The 8,418-nt window shown below is 32.1% G+C and overlaps 1 long non-coding RNA gene across 2 annotated transcripts; it reads left to right on the top strand.

Moving 5' to 3' along the window:
• The first annotated feature begins 7,284 nt into the window (after positions 1-7,284).
• Positions 7,285-8,023, top strand: LOC115887820. Of its 2 annotated transcripts, XR_004051157.1 has the most exons (3): positions 7,310-7,324; positions 7,374-7,629; positions 7,684-8,023. It is a non-coding gene; the product is annotated as an uncharacterized LOC115887820 (long non-coding RNA). The 2 variants fall into 2 exon arrangements; XR_004051156.1 differs by having other exon boundaries at positions 7,285-7,629.
• Positions 8,024-8,418: the final 395 nt, after the last annotated feature.

Below are 8,418 nucleotides of genomic sequence, written 5' to 3'. Positions count from 1 at the left end.
CCAAATACTAAAGTTAATAAAAAAACTGAGTATACGAATTAAAGTTGATATCATTATATACAGCTTGCTAAAAAAAATCATAAAAATAGGTCTAAAAATAACAAAAATATTACACTTTAAATTTGACCAACAATTTCTCCGTTGCGTTTTTTATGCATCTGAGTGTATATGTGCGTTTTGTTTTTTTTTGTAAATAATAAATAGCACTGACATTAAGACGTCATTTAGATAAATCGCGATTTTTTAACGCTAAAATAATGAATTATCAATCACCAGCAAGCCATATTTTTAAGAAACATGATTCAGGAAGATCTTCCGCACGAAATTATTAACCAGGCAGAGGCGGCGCCGGCGGCTACAGCACAAATACTTCTAGAAAAGTCTAGTGGCGTATATGATAGAGAATTCAAGGCGTTTGAAGAGTGGATGAAAGTAAAACATGTCAAAGGTTTAAACGAAACTATCTTGCTTGCTTACTTTATCGAACTACAGAAGAAATTTGTTCCATCATCCTTATGGACTAAGTATTAAATTATTATTATTTTTAGTATTAATTTCATTTAATGTTAATGTTAATTTAAATAAAAAATTGAATTAGTAATTTATGAATACAGCTTAATAATTTCTATAAAATGGTGTGGCTTTGAAGTTATAACACACTAGTTTGTTATAACTTCCAAAAACTCACGTGTGTGTTATTATTTATTTTATATGCATGTATACATGTGAGTAATGTCTGTATAAGTAGTGGCTGTTGGACAAAAGATTTTTATTTCAGTTAAATTATTTACACACTGGTCTATTCACTTTTTATTCCAGCTATAACTTCGTCTACTAGTCTATAAAATTCCGGTGAATGTTTGATGGGCGGAACTGACCTGTCAACTAGTTCCGTTATATGCTCTCCTGCGGATCAAATGCTTGTCATTTATCGCCCGCACGCCTAAATAATTATAGGACGGTGTCGGTCAACGTCATCAATCATTCAAAAATGCCTTAATTATATTGAACCGCGGTCTTGTTTCGACAAATTTCGGATGTCAAGCCTAAAAGCTTAACGTAATTTGTATTTAGAATAATGATAATAATATGAATAATATTTCAAGATTAATTTAAATATATAAGGCATATAAGTCCTTAAAAACAATCTAAAATGTCAATATTCCATTGGTATATTGATAAATGAGGTCTAAATTACAAGAAAATACATTTTCTACGAAAACTTGAAGGGATATGTAAAAAGTGGTATAATACAATTTGATAGACAATTAAATTGTGCATCTGATTCTTCTAAAATATACAGGGCGTTCTATTTATATTAAACAAGTTATTGCCGTTTAAAGGTAGAAATCATTTAAAATAAATTTTTAGACACTCTGTATTATTTTTATTATTGCAACACAATAACTGATCAATAAATAGACTTCAGTAAATATTTAGTATTAAAAACTTTGATACCCTTGGAGAAATGAAGCCTTAAAATTTTTACTGCAATTTCACAAAATTGAAAATATTTCAAAAACGGTAAGGTTTAAGTGTAATAAAACTTGATCAAATTTACCCGTATTTTAATGGTAGAAACTAAAATTGTAATAATATACAGGGTGTTCCATTTAAAAAATACATATATACATATAATATACAGGGTGGTCCGAACTGTATTCCGGAAACTTCGGCAGCATATTCTGCAGATAAAAATAAGTAAAAAAGTTCGTATAAATGTATGTCCTAAAATGCTTAGTTTTGGAGATACAGGGTGTAGAGATTTCATTTTTATTTCAAATTTTTTTCCCAATAATTTCTGAAGTAACGTCAATATTTAGATGAAAATTGGTGTCTGGGAGTTTTTTGACATGAGAAATTTGATTTTGATGTCAACATGGCTCCTACTAGTAGAGGGCGCCACCTACATATTTTTTAACTGGTTTGAAGAGTAATAACTTTTTGTCCGTACCTGTATAAAACTACTGAATAAAAAAATATACATTTACGACATTTTTGACGTGAAGAAGGTCTCTTGGTAAAAATCGCTACGAGTAATGGTTTTCGAGATATTTGGAATCGAAATTATCAATACCTGTCATCATTGACATAAATTAAACATGTTGGCTAAATATAGTTATTAGACTGAAATCATAAACTATGAACCCTTCCCGAACACAAACGGTACATTGTGAGACAGGAAATTGTAGAGAGAAACAAGCCCTATAACATAGGATACAACACTTTAATGAACAGTGCTTTCCATAAAATCAATAAAATGAAAAATATACGAAATAATATACATGTACTGATTTCTTTCGAAAATCGACAACTATGAAACTATGATCCCGTCCCCGACACAAACGGTACATTGTGAGACAGGAAATTGTAGAGCGACACAAGCCCTATAACATAGGATAGAACATTTTAATGAACAGTGCTTTCCATAAAATCAATAAAATGAAAAATATACGAAATAATATACATGTACTGATTTCTTTCGAAAATCAACAACTATGAAACTATGAACCCTTCCCGGACACAAACGGTACATTGTGAGACAGGAAATTGTAGAGAGAAACAAGCCCTATAACATAGGATACAACACTTTAATGAACAGTGTTTTCCATAAAATCAATAAAATGAAAAATATACAAAATAATATACATGTACTGATTTCTTTCGAAAATCGACAACTATGAAACTATGAACCCTTCCCGGACACAAACGGTACATTGTGAGACAGAAAATTGTAGAGAGAAACAAGCCCTATAACATAGGATACAACATTTTAATGAACAGTGCTTTCCATAAAATCAATGAAATGAAAAATATACGAAATAATATACATGTACTGATTTCTTTCGAAAATAGACAACTATGAAACTATGAACCCTTCCCGGACACAAACGGTACATTGTGAGACAGGAAATTGTAGAGAAAAACAAGCCCTATATCATAGGATACAACATTTTAATGAACAGTGCTTTCCATAAAATCAATAAAATGAAAAATATACGAAATAATATACATGTACTGATTTATTTCGAAAATCGACAACTATGAAACTATGATCCCTTCCCCGACACAAACGGTATATTGTGAGACAGGAAATTGTAGAGAGAAACAAGCCCTATAACATAAAATACAACATTTTAATGTACAGTGCTTTCCAAAAAATCAATAAAATAAAAAATATACGAAATAATATATGCATGCACTGATTTCTGTAAAATCGACAACTATGAAACTGTGATCCCTTCCTCGACACAAACGGTATATTGTGAGACAGGAAATGTAGAGAGAAACAAGCCCTATAACATAGGATACAACATTTTAATGAACACTGCTTTCCATAAAATGAATAAAATGAAAAATAAATAGATGAGATCATTGTGTTGCCGGCAGATTGCTCTAGACTTATTTTTTCGGTGTGGCCAACGCAAAAACGACGCTAAGCAAACTTTATCCTATGATGTATGTTTAAGTATTTGTTTATTAACAAGAAAGCGTATCGGTTTTTTGTTACAAAGTACTGATTGACACTTCGATCTTGCGCCCCCAAAATGTTGCACCTACGTGCGTGCACGCACTGCACGCTCGCCAGGAACGGCCCTGCATATATCAGAGACATTTCTTCTCCTAGGAGATGCAAGACCTTATCGTTGGTGGGGAAGCTCCTGGTCAGGTGCTGGGGGGAATCCCCCCTAGCACTTGGCTTGGTCTAAGAAGCATCTCACTCATCGTCTTGTCTCTGACTGTAGTGTCGTGGCCAGGGAATTGCACCAAGACATACAGGGTCCGGCAATAGTGCGTCGGGCATCTGTAGCTCCTAGAATAAAAAACTTGGGAATTTTGTTTAAGTGAAAACCTAAAGTATGTATGAGGATGTATTTCGGGAAAATATTTTAACTTCTATAGGGTGGCTCAAAAAAGTGTGAGTGGATCGGGATGATTTTTTTTAAATGGAACACCCTCTATATTATTGCATTTTTGGCTTTCTTTCAGATCACTTTACATAATCTCCTAAGATATGAGTAAATCTATTTCGATAGTTTAGAGATATTAAAAAAAATAAAATATTTTTCAATCCTTCTTAAAAAAATATTAAAATAAAATACAAGAACTGTTCTGAACTCAAAACTATATTAGATATTTACTTTAGATAGTCTGTTCTTACTTTGTTATAAATATGGTAATCGTAAATCACACAGGATGTTCAATATTTTACGCCAAACTTTCAAAAATATAAAATAACTTTTCTTCGTTTTTTTAAATGGAACACCCTGTATATTATTTTTTTATTTGATGGAGAATTAAAAAATGAACATTTTTTGTATTTAAAGTATTATAAAATTTTTAATACTTTTCCGGATACACGCAGTATTATTTCATATGGCGCTTTCAATGGTAAAATACGAGGGAAAAATCATTGGGTGGCTTTGATAAAAATTTACTGTGGAAAATGCTCATATGATACAAAATTTGGAATATCTGCAAAACCGTTAAAAATTTTGAAATACTCTAAATGCAAAAAATGTTCATTTTTTAATTTTCCGTCTATTGAAAAAATAATATACAGGGTATTCCATTTAAAAAAACAAAGAAAAATTATTTTATATTTTAGAAAGTTTGGCGTAGAATTTTAAATATCCTGTATGATTTACGATATCCATATTTATAGCAAAGTAAGTACAGACCATCTAAAGTAAATATCTAATATAGTTTTGAGTTCAGAACAGTTCTTGTATTTTTAATATATTTTTTTAAGAAGGATTGAAAAATATTTTATTTTTTTTAATATCTCTGAAACTATCGAAATAGATTTACTCATATCTTAGGATTATGTAAAGTGATCTGAAAGAAAGCCAAAAATGCAATAATATAGAGGGTGTTCCATTTAAAAAAAATCATCCCGATCCACTCACACTTTTTTGAGCCACCCTATAGAAGTTAAAATATTTTCCCGAAATACATCCTCATACATACTTTAGGTTTTCACTTAAACAAAATTCCCAAGTTTTTTATTCTAGGAGCTACAGATGCCCGACGCACTATTGCCGGACCCTGTATAACGATACCGGGCGGGGCTACGGACAGCCTCAACCTTGGGGCACCGGGGAGCACCCCATTGTATTTTACCCCTTACTTCTACATGCGGGGCTCTGTAGAAGTGGACCGACTGTCCCTAGCGACTCATAGGAACACTATGAGATCTGGTAATAATAGTAATAAAAACATCACCGGTGAAGCTGTGGGAAACCCCTAGCGACACTGGGAACAGTAACAATGAAAGTTCCAAGGGGCCAAACCCAAAGAGAACTACATGAGAGGTGGCTGACACTTGCGTGAGACCATCCTCCGCAAGTGGCATACAAGCTACCACCTCCTCCAAGGGTCGGGAGCCTACCTCCTACCTCTAAACCCAACAGGCGACACAAGCTACCGTTTCGTCTACCCGGCCTGGGTCGTAGCTCCTCGTGAGGGATACGGGTCTCCGTAGGAAGTCCTGGGACTGTATGATGAGTTATAACTCAAGAAAGGGGGACACAATAGATCTCTAAGGTCGCAGAGATTAACCCCCCTCCCACTTATTCTAAATTCTAATTCTAATTCAGAGACATTTGTACAGAAATAGTTTATCAGAAGGATTTGCTTGAAAGTAATAAGTCAAGTCGTAGCTATAGACATTGATGAAATTCGTAATAAGATATTTAATTTGACTGATATTATCGTTTAGTCCCTTAACCGTCCATTTTACTAATCCGAAAAAGTAGCAAAATAAGCGTTCGGCATTTAACGTTTTATGTAAAACTGGCAAGGTATTTTTACACAAATGTAGAAGGAAATTAAAGATAAAGGATTATATATACTAAATCCGTATTGTAGCGCATTTTTAGACAACTTCTTAATTTTTAAGATTTTGATATGGTCAAACATCCCCCAAAATATTTCTTATATTTGGACTAAATTTCCCCGAAAATAAAGAATTAACGTAAAATTCTGTTAAAATACGGAAATAGATTGAAGTTTTTAAATTTTCTCGAAAATACAGACATAATGTAAAATTCCTTGACAATACAGAAATAAATTGAAGTTTTGTAATTACAGTGATATAGGTATAATTTATATGGTTTTGTAACAAATTGCTCGCTATTTTATGGCAAATGCTGAAGCTCTGAAAACCTTAATCAAGTCGTGGCCAGGGAATTGCACCAAGACGTATAACGATGCCGGATGGAACTACCCTCTCCGTCATACCAGGCACCCTCTAGGAGTACTGCAACGAATTTTTAATGAAGTGCGTGGTTCAACTTATATTGACAAAATAAAGATACTTTTACCAAATACGGGTCAAGGCAAAGAGTCAAGAAATATAAGAAAACTATATATGTTACGGCTAAAATGGATACTTGGCTAGTTTTCAAACTAGCCAGAATTTAAATATTACAGTTGAGGGTTGGAACCTTTGGTGTTAAACAGCAAAATAAAAACACTAAATCACCACAATACACCAAAACACTTTTACTTTTACACTGGACGCGCGTTTCGCTAACCATGTTAGCATCATCAGCAGATGATTATAAACTAACTCAGTTTATAATCATCTGCTGATGATGCTAACATGGTTAGCGAAACGCGCGTCCAGTGTAAAAGTAAAAGTGTTTTGGTGTATTGTGGTGATTTAGTGTTTTTATTTAGCCAGATTTTGCAAAAAGCGCTGTTATTTGTTATTTTGTTGGTTAGGTTTTAGTTTGCTGTGGTGGTTGTGTTATTGTGTTGTTTGTTTGTAAAATAGCTGGCTAGTTTGAAAACTAGCCAAATACCTATCCATTTTGGCCGTAACATATATAACGCCACAAAGTCTCATACCGCAGAACATGTATGTATGGGGTAATCAACTTATACAGAGTGGTTGGAAGGCAAAATTGATCTGTACTTACTACGTGAATACTATAATATTATTCGTCAATATTTATGTTTTATATCGTGTACCTAATTTCCAGTAGGTTTAAATCAGCTTTATCTATGGTTTAAACCCAAGAACGGTAAACTAATAGGATTGCTCATCCTCATAGGATACATTAAAATACGCAACCAACCGTCATTGAACCGTCCAATCAGATCAAAGGAGTAATCGTCGTAGATCGTGCGTTATCGATAATGTTCGGTGCCTGGAGAAAATTGACAATTGACAAGAGAATTGTTTATTATTTTTGACTTTTTAGTTCGTTTAATTTAATAATTACTAAAACCAGTAGTTCGAAAGATATATTTAAAAATAAAAGATAAAAATCCAAAAAGATTAATTATCTATTAACGTGGATTTGGACGACAATAGGTAAGAACACTAAATTTATTTCTATATTCGATATAAACTTGTTTATTAGGTTTTTAGTTTGTGATGTTTCATTGATGATCATTTTCATGTTCATCGTCTTTGAATTGACATGAGGATATCTATGGAAAAGTAACTAATCTGAAAGTAAGCCAACATATCGTTTGTCCTTTGTGTGCTAAAGAAAAGATTTTCTTTTCGCATCATGAGGAAGTATTACATCAATTAAAAAATGTTAGGAAGTTGATTACTTGTCATGGAAAAGTATACCAATGGAAATTATTTGTTAAAGAAGTATAATTCTAAGGGTAAATTTTATTATAATTAGTAACCTGTCTATTTTTTATACGTAGATGTTTCAGGTTTTAAGAATAAATTGGTTGAACCCAAAATCTGGAGGAAGTACCTATATCCATACACAGAATATGCCCATTAAAAATACTAGTCCAAATTTGCTTTAATGGTAGACAATTATTCAATACAAATTAACTTTTTAAGTGACTGAAATATTAAATAGTTTAGAATATGGTATAACAATGTAAAAAAATATTATTTTCAGGAACGATTAGGGCCCGATATATTTGAAACTCATGTTGGACATAGTATTGAGTTGGGTAGAATATTATTCTACGTTAAGTGAGGGTATCAGATACCTATTATTGTACTGTATTTTAATATATACATTAGAATTGTTGGTTTTTTCATATTTGTTTTATTTATTATTTTACTTACAAGTTATATAAAGTTAACACTAAAATCTACTTTTTGACTTATATAAGTTAGTCTGTGGTTTAATGCGTGATTACATCCACATGATTTCAAGTTTTTAAAATATAAATATTATAACTGGCTTTAAAAACTCCATTAAACTGTTAAAAGTGTAATTTATTTCAAAATAAATATACATATATAGGTATATATTAATATCGAAAAACATTTTTATTCCTTAACACCAATTTAATCATCACATACATATGTATAAACATTTATTTACGTTATTTCAAATGAAGACCACAGGAAAAACCAGCTTTGTTCATTTTAACTGGAGCCGAGAAAATGCAATTACGAGTGAACTACTCTGGTTTTTCTCCTGTAGG

The sequence above is a fragment of the Sitophilus oryzae genome, unplaced genomic scaffold, assembly GCF_002938485.1.
Source record: "Sitophilus oryzae breed Bouriz unplaced genomic scaffold, Soryzae_2.0 scaffold_637_pilon_pilon, whole genome shotgun sequence".
Taxonomy (NCBI): Eukaryota; Metazoa; Arthropoda; class Insecta; order Coleoptera; family Curculionidae; genus Sitophilus; species Sitophilus oryzae.
Note: the sequence above shows the minus strand (reverse complement) of the source record. Positions and strands in the feature narration are given on the sequence as shown.